The sequence below is a fragment of the Bubalus bubalis genome, chromosome 9 (genome assembly GCF_019923935.1).
Source record: "Bubalus bubalis isolate 160015118507 breed Murrah chromosome 9, NDDB_SH_1, whole genome shotgun sequence".
In the NCBI taxonomy this organism is placed as follows: Eukaryota; Metazoa; Chordata; class Mammalia; order Artiodactyla; family Bovidae; genus Bubalus; species Bubalus bubalis.
In genome coordinates, this window is record NC_059165.1 from 97,572,695 (window position 1) to 97,587,837 (window position 15,143).

General features: G+C 42.0%; 1 pseudogene; it reads right to left on the minus strand.

Moving 5' to 3' along the window:
• Nucleotides 1-13,606: 13,606 nt before the first annotated feature.
• Nucleotides 13,607-14,699, minus strand: LOC102406368 (annotated as a pseudogene).
• Between the last annotated feature and the right edge of the window lie 444 nt (nucleotides 14,700-15,143).

A 15,143-nucleotide genomic window follows, 5' to 3' on the forward strand; every position in this document is an offset into this window, starting at 1 on the left:
AGAATCTGCCTGCAATGCAGGAGACCCAGGTTCAATACCCCAGTCAGAAAGACACTCTGGGGAAGGAAATGGGAACCCACGCTGGAACTTGGCTGGAGAAGCACATGGACAGAGGAGTCTGGTGGGCTACAATCCATGGGGTCACAGAGAGTCGGACAGGACCGAGGAACTAACACTTTCACTTCCATTTTCTCACATCCTTACGTGACTAGTGGAAGAACAAGTTTGACTATACGGACCTTTGTTGACAAAGCGATGGCTCTACTTTTTAATATGCCCTCTAGTTTGTAGGCAAGAATCCCTTAGAAGAAATTGAGGAGAAAGAAGAGTCCAAAATGAAGTACTTGGATGCAATCTCAAAAATGACTGAATGATATCTCTTTGTTTCCAAGGCAAACCATTTAATATCACGGTAATCCAAGTCTATGCCCCCAACCAGTAATACTGAAGAAGCTGAAGTTGAATGATTCTAGGAAGACCTACAAGACCTCCTAGAACTAACACCCAAAAAAGATGTCCTTTTCATTATATGGGACTGGGATGCAAAAGTAAGAAGTCAAGAAACACCTGGAGTAACAGGTAAATTTGGCCTTGGAGTACAGAATGAAACAGGGCAAAGGGTAATAGAGTTTTGCCAAAAGAATGCACTGGTCATAGCAAATACCCTCTTCCAACAACACAAGAGAAGACTCTACACATGGACATCACCAGATGGTCAATACTGAAATCAGATTGATTATATTCTTTGCAGCCGAAGATGGAGAAGCTCTATACAGTCAGCAAAAACAAGACCAGGAACTGACTGTGGTTCAGATCATGAACTCCTTATTACCAAATTCAGACTGAAATTGAAGAGAGTGGGGAAAGCCACTAGACCATGCAGGTATGACCTAAATCAAATCCTTTACAATTATACAGTGGAAGTAAGAAACAGATTCAAGGGACTAGATCTGATAGACAGTTCAGTTCAGTCACTCAGTCATATCCAACTCTTTGTGACCCCATGGAATGCAGCACAGCAGGCCTTCCTGTCCATCACCAACTCCCAGAGTTCACCCAAACTCATGTCCATTGAGTAGGTGATGCCATCTAACCATCTCATCCTCTGTCCACCCCTTTTCTTCCTGCCTTCAATCTTTCCCAACATCAGGGTCTTTTCAAATGAGTCAGCTCTTCACATCAGGTGGCCAAAATTTTGGAGACAGAGTACCTGATAAACTATGGATGGAGGTTCATAACATTGTACAGGAAACAGGGATCAAGACCATCCCCAAGAAAAAGAAATGCAAAAAAGCAAAATGGCTGTCTGAGGAGGCCTTACAAATAGCTGAAAAAAGAAGAGAAGGGAAAAACAAAGGATAAAAGGAAAGATATATCCATTTGAATGCGGAATTCCAAAGAATAGCAAGGAGAGATAAGAAAGCCTACCTCAGTGATCAATGCAAAGAAATAGAGGAAAACAATAGAATGGGAAAGATTAGAGATCTCTTCAAGGAAATTAGAGATACCAAGGGAACATTTCATGCAAAGATGGGCTCAATAAAGGACAGAAATGGTATGGACCTACCAGAAGCAGAAGATATTAAGAAGAGGTGGCAAGAATACACAGAAGAAATATATAAAAAAGATCTTCACAACCCAGATAGTCACGATGGTATGATCACTCACCTAGAACCAGACATTCTGGAGCATGAAGTCAAGTGGGCCTTAGGAAGCATTACTAGGAACAAGGTGATGGAATTCCAATTGAACTATTTCAAATCCTGAAAGATGATGCTGTGAAAGTGCTGCACTCAATATGCCAGCAAATTTGGAAAACTCAGCAGTGGCCACAGGACTGGAAAAAGTCAGTTTTCATTCCAATCTCAAAGAAAAGCAATGCCAAAGAATGCTCAAACTACTGAACAATTGCACTCATCTCACACACTAGCAAAGTAATGCTCAAAATTCTCCAAGTCAGGCTTCATGGTACATGAACCATGAAATTCCAGATCTTCAAGCTGGATTTAGAAAAGGCAGAGAAACTAGAGATCAAATTGCCAACATCTGCTGGATCATCAAAAAAGCAAGAGAATTAAAAAAAAAAATCTATTTCACTGACTGCACCAAAGCCTTTGACTGTGTGAATCACAACAACAGACTATGGAAAATTCTTCAGACCACCTTACCTGCCTCCTGAGAAACCTGTATGCAGGTCAAGAAGCAACAGTTAGAACCAGACATGTAACAACAGACTGGTTACAAATTTGGAAAGGCTGTATATTGTCACCCTGTTTATTTAACTTATAGGCAGAGTACATCATGCAAAATGCCAGACTCAATTCTTTGGTGCTCAGCTTTCTTTATAGTCCAACTCTCACATCCTTCCACACATAACTACTGGAAAAACCATAGCCTTGACTAGACGGACCTTTGTTGGCAAAGTAATGTCTCTGCTTTTGAATATGCTGTCTAGGTTGATCATAACTTTCCTTCCAAGGAGTAAGCATCTTTTAATTTCATGGCTGCAGTCACCATCTGCAGTGATTTTGGAGCCCAAAAATAAAATCAGCCACTGTTTCCACTGTTCCCCATCTATTTCCCATGAAGTGATGGGGCCAGATGCCATGATCTTCATTTTCTGAATGTTGAGCTTTAAGCACAGTTTTTCACTCTCCACTTTCACTTTCATCAAGAGGCTTTTTAGTTCTTCTTCACTTTCTGCCATAAAGGCAGTGTCATCTGCATATCTGAGGTTATTGATATTTCTCCCAGCAATCTTGATTCAAGCTTGTGCTTCATCCAGCGTTTCTCTTGATGTACTCTGCACATAAGTTAAATAAGCAGTGTGACAATATACAGCCTTGACCGTACTCCTTTTCCTATTTGGAAGTAGTTATTCCATGTCCAGTTCTAACTGTTGCTTCCTGACAATCCTAGACAGCATATTAAAAAGCAGTGACATTACTTTGCCAAAAAAGGTCCATCTAGTCAAAGTTATGGTTTTTCCAGTAGTCATATATGGATGTGAGATTTGGACCTTAAAGACTGAGCACCAAAGAATTGGCGCTTTTGAACTATGGTTTTGGAGAAGACTCTTGAGAGTCCCTTGAATTGCAAGGAATCCAACCAGTCAATCCTAAAAGAAATCAATCCTGAATATTCATTGGAAGGACTGATGCTGAAACTCCAATACTTTGGCCACCTGATGCGAAGAGCTGACTCATTGGAAAAGATCCTGATGCTGGGAAAGATTTGAAGGCGGGAGTCGACAGAGGATGACATGTTTGGATGGCATCACCGACTCAATGGACATGAGTTTGAGTAAGGTCCAGGAGTTGATGATAGACGGGGAAGCCTGGCGTGTTGCAGTCCGTGGAGTCACAAAAAGTCGGACACGACTGAGTGACTGAACTGAACTGGAGATTTTTGTAAAATGGCACAACTGGGTTTGGGTGGAGTGCTACTGGCATCTAGTGGTGTCATCTGGGGGTGCAGCTAAACTTCTCAAAATGCACAGGATAATCTCCCAGAAAAGACTTTATCTGGTGCCAAAGGTGAATAGAATGAAGATTGGAGGCGGAGTCAGGGTGTGGCAATAGGGTAATGGTAAAATAGCAGCACACGTTTTGAGAATAAGTCTGACTAATTGCTCAGTTTGCTAGAGTAGCTTGCAGAACTCAAGAAAATAAGTTACTAGATCACTTCTTAATTACAAAGGATACTAAAGAATATGAACTTACTGTCAGATAGATATATACACAGGGCAGGGTCCAGAGGGTCTTCAGCACAGGAAATTCTGTTCTCTGAGAGTTCAGGGAGCTCCACTGTCCGAGCACATAGATGAGTTCTTTCGTTCCAACCTGGAAGCTCCCTGAACCCCAACCTATTAGGTTTGAGGCAAGAAATAAATGGACTCCAGTTGGACATTTAAAATCAGCCAGCCTCCTCTTTAACCTCAGATATGCAGATGAAACCACCCTATGTCAGAAAGCAAAGAGGAACTAAAGAGCCTCTTGATGAAGGTCAAAGAAGAGACTGAAAAAGCTGGCTTAAAACTCAACATTGAAAAAATGAAGGTCATGGCATGCAGTCCCATCACTTCATGGCAAATAGATAGGGAAACAATGGAAGCAATGACAGACTTTGTTTTGGGGGGCTCCAAAATCACTGCAGATGGTAACTGCAGCCATGAAATTAAAAGACACTTGCTTCTTGGAAAAAAAGCTATAACAAACTCAGACAGCATATTAAAAAGCAGAGACATTACTTTGCCAACAAAGCGCTGTATAGTCACAGCTGTTTTTTCTAGTAGTCATGTACAGATGTGAGAGTTGGACCATAAAGAAGGCTGAACACTAAAAAATTAATGCTTTTGAACTGTGGTGTTGGAGAAGACTCTTGAGAGTCCCTTGGACTGCAAGGAGATCAAACCAGTTAATCCTAAAAGAAATCAATCCTGAATATTCATTTGAAGGACTGATGCTGAGTAAGTTCCAATACTCTGGCCACCTGATGCAAAGAACTGACTCATTAGAAAAGACCCTGATGCTGGGAAGGATTGGAGGTAGGAGGAGAAGGGGATAACAGAGGACAAGATGGTTGGATGGCTTCACCAACTCAATGGATAAGAGTTTGAGCAAGCTCCGGGAGATAATGAAGGACAGGGAAGCCTGGTGTGCTGCAGTCCATAGGGTTGCAAAGTCGGACAGGACTGAGCAACTGAACAACAAGCCTTCACTTTGCATTTCCTGAGGCAAGAGATAGGTGGGCTCCAGTTGAGGAATTTACAAACAGCCCCCTGATTGATCTCAAAAATGCAAGTAACAGTGGAAACAGGGTAAATAGCCGATTTTTGTCTCTTGTAAACACCTCAAGGGAATAACCATGACAAGGACAAAAAGAAGCAAAAACCCTGTCTGAGTAAAGGATAAGGGAGACACTGCTGCTACTGCTAAGTCACTTCAGTCGTGTCCGACTCTGTACGACCCCATAGACGGCAGCCCACCATGCTCCCCCATCCCTGGGATTCTCCAGCCAAGAACACTGGAGTGGGTTGCCATTTCCTTCTCCAGTGCATGAAAGTGAAAAGTGAAAGTGAAGTCACTCAGTCGTGTCCGACTCTTAGTGACCCCATGGACTGCAGCCTACCAGGCTCCTCTGTCCATGGGATTTTCCAGGCAAGAGTACTGGAGTGGGGTGTCATTGCCTTCTACCAAGGGAGACACTACACATGGCAAAAAGTCTCCTTGGAGTCAAAAGTCAAAGGGTAATTCCAGGCAATAATGAGTCTTGCTCCTCCCAGAAGGCTTCACTTGTGGAATTTCCCTGTTATTCCCATGGCTAAGACTCTGTGCTTCCAGTGTAGAGAGACAAAAGGGTTCCACCCTGGTCAGGGAACTAAGATTCCACATGATACAGCACCTTCTCAGCATTTTCCAGCAGCACAGGTAATATTTGCTATTATCACTCACTTTTATATGTTAATATTTGAGCCATGCATATAAATGCCTAGTTTACTATAAGATACCATTGTGTGTGTGCTCAGTTGCTGAGTCACGCCCAACCCTTTGTAATCCCATGGACTGTAACCTGCCAGGCTCCTCTGTCCATGGGATTCTCCAGGCAAGAATATTGGAGTGAGTTGCCATTTCTTCCTCCAGGGGATCTTCCCAATCCGGGGATCAAACCTGTGTCTCTATGTCTCCTGCACTGGCAGGCGGTTCTTTACCTCTAAGGCAAGCTGGCAAACCCACACGCTACAGGGTGTGGCCAAAACAACAAAGAACAACAAAAGCAAAAGTTTATCAACCCCTTCTTAGAGTAATTTATATTTATATGCATTTAATAGTTTAGTATTTTTACACATTTAATAAAATACATAGAATTATAGAGGAAACAAATTATATTAAAATATTAAGGAAAGCAAAAAAATGTATTTTATACTTGAAAGTTGCTAAGAAAGTAAATAATAAATGTTCTTACTACAAAAAATGTGGTAATTATGTGGTATGGTAGAGATGATGGCTAATACTATGAATGTAACCGTTTTGCAAGATATGAGCACTTTGCAAATTAGTACCTTGTACACATTAAACTTACACAAAAAGAAAATGCTGCATGTATACTAGGAGAAGAAAGGGCTCCAGAGAGGTGAGTCAGAAACTGGTGCTGGTTTCACCCTTGAGGTGGTCTACAAGGGAAGCTGAGGGACCAGTGTGAGCTTTAAGTGCTGCAGGATCAGGGGTGAACAGTGAGGGTAAGGATCTCCCTTTAGGTTAGCACCCCAAAGGAATGTCTCTGGGGAATAGGGAGGAACTGAAAGCAAACCAGTATGGGCTACAGCCAGGTTGCTCACCACCTGGGAGATGCCAGAAAAACCTTGGGTAACTATAGTGCATTACTATCTCAGATAGTGAAGACTCTGCCTGCAATATAGGAGATCAGATCAGATCAGATCAGTCGCTCAGTTGTGTCCGACTCTTTGCGACCCCATGAATCTCAGCATGCCAGGCCTCCCTGTCCATCACCAACTCCTGGAGTTCACTCAGACTCACGTCCAACGAGTCCGTGATGCCATCCAGCCATCTCATCCTCTGTCGTCCCCTTCTCCTCCTGCCCCCAATCCCTCCCAGCATCAGAGTCTTTTCCAATGAGTCAACTCTTCGCATGAGGTGGCCAAAGTACTGGAGTTTCAGCTTCAGCATCATTCCTTCCAAAGAAATCCCAGGGCTGATCTCCTTCAGAATGGACTGGTTGGATCTCCTTGCAGTCCAAGGGACTCTCAAGAGTCTTCTCCAACACCACAGTTCAAAAGCATCAATTCTTCAGCGCTCAGCCTTCTTCACAGTCCAACTCTCACATCCATACATGACCACTGGAAAAACCATAGCCTTGACTAGATGAACCTTTGTTGGCAAAGTAATGTCTCCGCTTTTGAATATGCTATCTAGGTTGGTCATAACTTTCCTTCCAAGGAGTAAGTGTCTTTTAATTTCATGGCTGCAATCACCATCTGCAGTGATTTTGGAGCCCAAAAAAAGAAAGTCTGACACTGTTTTCCACTGTTTCCCCATCTATTTCCCATGAAGTGATGGGACCAGATGCCATGATCTTCCTTTTCTGAATGTTGAGCTTCAAGCCAACCTTCTCACTCTCCACTTTCACCCTCATCAAGAGGCTTTTCAGTTCCTCTTCACTTTCTGCCATAAGGGCGGTGTCATCTGCATATCTGAGGTTATTGATATTTCTCCCAGCAATCTTGATTCCAGCTTGTGTTTCTTCCAGTCCAGCGTTTCTCATGATGTACTCTGCATATAAGTTAAATAAACAGGGTGACAATATACAGCCTTGACGTACTCCTTTTCCTATTTGGAACCAGTCTGTTATTCCATGTCCAGTTCTAACTATTGCTTCCTGACCTACATACAGATTTCTCAAGAGGCAGATCAGGTGGTCTGGTATTCCCATCTCTTTCAGAATTTTCCACAGTTTAATGTGATGCACGCAGTCAAAGGCTTTGGCATAGTCAATAAAGCAGAAATAGATGTTTTTCTGGAACTCTCTTGCTTTTTCCATGATCCACCAGATGTTGGCAATTTGATCTCTGGTTCCTCTGCCTTTTCTAAAACCAGCTTGAACATCAGGAAGTTCACAGTTCACGTATTGCTGAAGCTTGGCTTGGAGAATTTTGAGCATTACTTTACTAGCGTGTGAGATGAGTGCAATTGTACAGTAGTTTGAGCATTCTTTGGCATTGCCTTTCTTTGGGATTGGAATGAAAACTGATCTTTTCCAGTCCTGTGGCCACTGTTGAGTTTCCCAAATTTGCTGGCATATTGAGTGCAGCACTTTCACAGCATCATCTTTCAGGATTTGGAATAGCTCAACTGGAATTCCATCACCTCCACTAGCTTTGTTCGTAGTGATGCTTTCTAAGGCCCACTTGACTTCACATTCCAGGATGTCTGGCTCTAGGTCAGTGATCACACCATCGTGATTATCTGGGTCGTGAAGCTCTTTTTTGTACAGTTATTCTGTGTATTCTTGCCACCTCTTCTTAATATCTTCTGTTTCTGTGAGGTCCATACCATTTCTGTCCTTTATCGAGCCCATCTTTGCATGAAATGTTCCCTTAGTATCTCTGATTTTCTTGAAGAGATCTCTAGTCTTTCCCATTCTGTTGTTTTCCTCTATTTCTTTGCATTGATCGCTGAAGAAAGCTTTCTTATCTCTTCTTGCTATTCTTTGGAATTCTGCATTCAGATGTTTATATCTTTCCTTTTCTCCTTTGCTTTTTGCTTCTCTTCTCTTCACAGCTATTTGTAAGGCCTCCCCAGACAGACATTTTGCTTTTTTGCATTTCTTTTCCATGGGGATGGTCTTGATCCCTGTCTCCTGTACAATGTCACGAACCTCATTCCATAGTTCATCAGGCACTCTATCTATCAGATCTAGGCCTTTAAATCTATTTCTCACTTCCACTGTATAATCATAAGGGATTTGATTTAGGTCATACCTGAATGATCTAGTGGTTTTCCCTACTTTCTTCAATTTCAGTCTGAATTTGGCAATAAGGAGTTCATGGTCTGAGCCACAGTCAGCTCCTGGTCTTGTTTTTGCTGACTGTATAGAGCTTCTCCATCTTTGGCTGCAAAGAATATAATCAATCTGATTTCAGTGTTGACCATCTGGTGATGCCCATGTATAGAGTCTTCTCTTGTGTTGTTGGAAGAGGGTGTTTGCTATGACCAGTGCATTTTCTTGGCAAAACTCTATTAGTCTTTGCCCTGCTTCATTCCGTATTCCAGGGCCAAATTTGCCTGTTACTCCAGGTGTTTCTTGACTTCCTACTTTTGCATTCCAGTCCTCTATAATAAAAAGGACATCTTTTGGGGGTGTTAGTTCTAAAAGGTCTTGTAGGTCTGTCCTGCAATATAGGAGACCCAGGTTCAAACCCCACGTCAGGAAGATCCCTTGGAGAAGTCAAGTGAAAGTCACTCTGTCGTGTCCAACTCTTTGCAACCCCATGGACTATACAGTCCATGGAATTCTCCAGGCCAGAATACTGCAGTGGGTAGCCTTTCCCTTCTCCAAGAGATCTTCCCAACCCAGGGATTGAATCCAGGTCTCCAGCTGAGCCACTAGGGAAGCCCAGGAAATGCCAAGGGGAGGAATAATAACATCAACCAGATAAGGAAAAGCGATTGGAGAATCTTGGGGTGGCTGGGGTTACAAGGCCTCAAGGAAGCCCATGCCTTCCATGGAAACTGTCCCTAGACCAGCCATGGCTTTGATCCATTGTGCATCCATCTATTTTGACCATGTGTGAGTAGGAGTCTTGTTCTCTCCAACCACTGCTAAAGGCATTCATTCTGTTGATTTCACATTTTGACCCTGCCACTGCTTCAACTGCTGGAATTTCAAGTATCAAGCCTGTTCAAAGCAAGAATGCATGAGTCACTTGGAACAAGATGCACTAGAAGAGGAGAGAACTGGTACCTGTTCAAGCACACTACACAGAATACAGGGGCGATAGGCAATGCCTGGACTACGACATGCATATGTGTGTGCTAAGTCGCTTCAGTTGTCTGACTCTTTGTGGCCCCATGGACTGTAGCCCATCAGGCTCTTCTGTTCTTATGATTTCCCAGGCAAGAAAACTGGAGTGGGTTGTCATTTCCTTCTCCATATTGTGGAACATTTTGAACACAAAGAGGGCAGGACCCTAATATAATAAACATCCATGTCCCACCTTTCTGGGCTTCCCAGGTGGTGCTAATGGTAAAGAGACCACCTGTTCATGCAGGAGACATAAGAGACCTGGGTTTGATCCTTGGGTTGGGAAGATCCCCTGGAGGAGGGCATAGCAACCTACTCCAGTATTCTGGCCTGGAGAATCCACATTTCTGAATTAACTTCTGGACTGGCAATTAATACTAATACTAATTAATACCAATAATAATTTGTGTAAACTTTAAATGTATCATTCTTGCTAGAGATTGCTTTATTAGTATTTTTTCAAGAAACCAAATTTCAGTTTTTTTCTCTCTAGTACTCCACTTCTTCAAAATTAATTTAATTTGTTCTTTTGTGATCATTGTTTCCTGCTTTATTCTTTGAGTTTGCTACATTTATTCTTATTAATACCTTACTATGTTTATTAAATAAAATTTCAAGCTTTAACACACTTTTTAAGGCTACAATTTTTTCTCTAAAATTTTTTCTCTTGGAGAAGGAAATGGCAACCCACTCCAGGATTCTTGCCTGGAGAATTCCATGGACAAAAGAGCCTGGTGGTCTATAGTCCATGGGGCTGCAAAGAGTCAGACACTACTGAGCAACTAACAGTTTCACTTTCACTTTTCACTATCAGACAAAGTAGATTTTAATGCAATAATACACCCAGGGATAACAAAGGCAGCTCCATAAAGATAAAAGACTGAATGCACCAGAAAGCTATAACAATTCTGAATTTGTACTCAGTATCCAATGATTGAACTATGAGCAAAAATAGTCAAATTCAATGTGTGGGGTGGGTGGGGTGATTTGGCTCAAGAAGGAAGGGATACATGTATACTTATATCTGCCTCCGGGAGACAGTAAAGGACAGGGAAGCCTGGGGCACTGCAGTCCATGGGGTTGCAAAGCATCGACACCATTTAGCAACTGAACAACAACAAATAGCTGATTCACCCTGTTGAACCAACATGATAATGTAAAGCGATTATCCTCCAATTAAAAATAAAATTAAAAAAAGAAACAGTCAAATTCAATATCACACTGGCTGATTTTAACATATATCACTCAATGATTGATACAACAAGGAGACAAAAAAGTCAGATTTCAACATAATTGACCTAATGGGTGGGCATATACAGAAAATGCACTTGATCACTGCTGAAATGATCTTTAAGCACAAACAGATCATCTACTGCAGATGGTGACTGCAGCCATGAAATTAAAAGACGCTTACTCCTTGGAAGGAAAGTTATGACCAACCTAGATAGCATATTCAAAAGCAGAGACATTACTTTGCCAACAAAGGTCTGTCTAGTCAAGGCTATGGTTTTTCCTGTGGTCATGTATGGATGTGAGAGTTGGACTGTGAAGAAAGCTGAACACCGAAGAATTGATGCTTTTGAACTGTGGTGTTGGAGAAGACTCTTGAGAGTCCCTTGGACTGCAAGGAGATCCAACCAGTCCATTCTGAAGGAGATCAGTCCTGGGATTTCTTCGGAAGGAATGATGCTGAAGCTGAAACTCCAGTACTTTGGCCACCTCATGCGAAGAGTTGACTCATTAGAAAAAACTCTGATGCTGGGAGGGATTGAAGGCAGGAGGAGAAGGGGACGACAGAGGATGAGATGGCTGGATGGCATCACTGACTCGATGGACACGAGTCTGAGTGAACTCCAGGAGTTGGTGATGGACAGGGAGGCCTGGCGTGCTGCGATTCATGGGGTCACAAAGAATCGGACACGACTGAGCTACTGAACTGAACTGAGCTGAACTAACTTGATGATTGATACAACAAGAAGACAAAAAAGTCAGATTTCAACATGATTGACCTAATGGGTGGGCATATACAGAAAATGCACTTGATCACTGCTGAAATGATCTTTAAGCACAAACAGATCATCTACTAAGTTTGAGCACAAGTGCTGCATTCCACACTTACATTTCAAAGAATTTAAACTATGCAGAGCATCAAAGGAAACTATTAGCAAGGTGAAAAGACAGCCTTCAGAATGGGAGAAGATAATAGCAAATGAAGCAACTGACAAACAACTAATCTCGAGAATATACAAGCAACTCCAACAGCTCAACTCCAGAAAAATAAATGACCCAATCAAAAAATGGGCCAAAGAACTAAATAGACATTTCTCCAAAGAAGACATCCAGATGGCTAACAAACACATGAAAAGATGCTCAACATCACTCATTATCAGAGAAATGCAAATCAAAACCACTATGAGGTACCGTTTCACACCAGTCAGAATGGCTGCGATCCAAAAGTCTACAAGTAATAAATGCAGAGAGGGTGTGGAGAAAAGGGAACCCTCTTACACTGTTGGTGGGAATGCAAACTAGTACAGCCACTATGGAGAACAGTGTGGAGATTCCTTAAAAAACTGGAAATAGACCTGCCTTATGATCCAGCAATCCCACTGCTGGGCATACACACTGAGGAAACCAGGAGGGAAAGAGACACGAGTACCCCAATGTTCATCGCAGCACTGTTTATAATAGCCAGGACATGGAAGCAACCTAGATGCCCATCAGCAGATGAATGGATAAGAAAGCAGTGGTACATATACACAATGGAGTATTACTCAGCCATTAAAAAGAATACATTTGAATCAGTTCTAATGAGGTGGATGAAACTGGAGCCTATTATACAGAGTCAAGTAAGCCAGAAAGAAAAACACCAATACAGTATACTAACACATATATATGGAATTTAGAAATATGGTAACAATAACCCTGTGTACGAGACAGCAAAAGAGACACTGATGTATAGAACAGTCTTACGGACTCTGTGGGAGAGGGAGAGGGTGGGAAGATTTGGGAGAATGGCATTGAAACATGTAAAATATCATGTATGAAACGAGTTGCCAGTCCAGGTTCGATGCACGATGCTGGATGCTTGGGGCTAGTGCACTGGGAGGACCCAGAGGGATGGTATGGGGAGGGAGGAGGGAGGAGGGTTCAGGGTGGGGCACACATGTATACCTGTGGCGGATTCATTTTGATATTTGGCAAAACTAATACAATTATGTAAAGTTTAAAAATAAAATAAAATTAAAAATAAATAAATAAATAAATAAACTGTGCATAGTATGTTCTCTAGCCACAATGCAATGATACTAAAAGCCACTAACAAAGGGATAAAAATAGATCCTCCACATATTTGGAAACGAAGAAGCGCATTTCTATATAACTCATGGATGAAAAAAAGACTCTCAATTCACTTTATTCTAATCAATTTATCTGCATAGATTCCAGCAGAAATGGGGAAAATGAAGATGACTCAAAAGGAAGAGGATGAAGTGAGAATTGGTTTATCAATGTATAATGCTAAAGCAAATGCGTGTTCACAAGTATACAAACACATGAACTGCACACCTGATAATAATGATTTTTTTCCTCCAGCTTTATGGAGATTAATTGACTTCTGTTGGCACCTGATAATTACACATTTGATTTTACTAGTGCTTAATCTAGATAAATTTCTGTACACATATATTTCCTGTTTCACTATTAAGTATGTAATATTTTGCCTAGTTTATAGATATCAAACTGAACTCAGTTAAGTTGCTTGATAAATGCCAGGTAGTAAAACACAAGATAGAAGGATTTTTGGGGGAGTGTGCATTTCAGCAAACTGGGAGATCTTAGTTCCCCGATCAGGGATCAAACCCATTCCCCTTGAAGTGGAAGCATGGAGTCCTAACCACTAGATTGCTAGGGAATCCCCAGGATAGTAGGATTTAATACAAAGATACTTGACTTGAAAACTTTACTAGGAGAATTAAATTTTGAAAGAAAGAGAAATTCTGGCATACCCAATATTTCATTCCCTTTGACTCATTCTAGAAGCCCACACCAAAAGTTGATGACAGAATCATGAAAAAGAAAACGTTCTGGAAATGAATTTCCTCAAGGCTACCTTTATGTCTCTGTTCCTTAGGTTGTAGATGAAGGGGTTCTTCATTGGAATAATCACAGTGTACGTCACACTTCCCTCTTCCTGGGGGAGAGAGAGTAGCTGCAGAACTAAGGTAGATCCCAACACAGGTCTCATAATTTAAGAAAATGACAGAGAGGTGAGATCCACAGGTGGAAAAAGCTTTATACCTCCCACCAATGGATGGGATTCTCTGGATGAAGGAGACAATCTGCATGTAAGAGAAAATTACGCCTGAGAGAGGACCAACATCTTATAGCTTAGTCACCAGATACACCAGGATGTCCTTGATAAGAGTATCGGAACAGGCAAGTTTGAGGATCTGAGCAAGTTCATAGAAGTGGGGGATTTTCACGTCTGTGCAGAAGGACAGCTGCAACACCATCAGACTGTGGATCAGGGCATTCAGAATGCTAACAAACAAAGAGAGAAGCAGCCGCAGATCACAGATCACATAATACAGTGGGTGGCAGATGGCCATGATGGTCAGGAGTAAATTGTCCGTACAAATGAAAACCATGAAAAAATACACCTGAGTGAGGCAACCTGCATAGGTGATGGATTTGTTCTCTGTCTGGATGCTCGACAGCATCTTTGGGACTATAGTGGAGATGAAAGAGATGTCAACAAAGGACGTGGGAGAGGAAGAAGTACATGGGAGTGTGGAAGTGGAGGTCAGAGCTGATGGCCAGGATGATGAGCAGATTCCCAAGCGTGGTGACCAGGTACATGGACAGGAAGAGCCCACACAGGAGGGGCTGCAGGTCTGCATTATCTGAGAGGCCCAGGAGGAGGAATCCTGAGATGTCTGTCTGGTTTTCTGATTCCATGTTTTTGATAAGTGTACTGGAAAATATAGACATGAGTTACTATGAAATGGATACACAGACATCATTTGTTTGAGAGAAATTTTTCTTCTATGCCTTAAATTCTAAAAATATTTAGGGACTTCCCTGGTGGTCTAGGAATTAAGACTCCATGTTTCCATTGCAAAGGGCACAGGTTCAACCCCTGGTCGGGGAACTAGGAACCTGCATGCCAGGTGAGGCAGCCAAAAAAAATTTTTTAAATGTAAATAATTCTTCCCTTCAAGTTCCTCTACTCATTTCCTCCTTCTCCAAGTAATTTTTGAATAACTTCTAAATACTGTGCATTTTTTTCCAATACTACAATTAAAAAATGAAAACAAGTGCTATTGTTTTTTTCTAGGAACCATCATGGGCTTCTCACGTGGTGCTAGTAGTAAAGAACCCGCTTGCCAATGCAGGAAATGTCAGAGATGTGGGTTTGATCCCTGGGTCGGGAACATCCCCTGGAGGAGGGCATGGCAACCTACTCCAGTATTCTTGCCTAGTGAATCTCATAGACTAAGGAACCTGGCAAGCTACAGTCCATAGGGACACAAAGAGTCAGACACGACTGAAGCAACTTAGCACACACGCATGCATCATGCCTCCGGCACTTTATTTTCTTA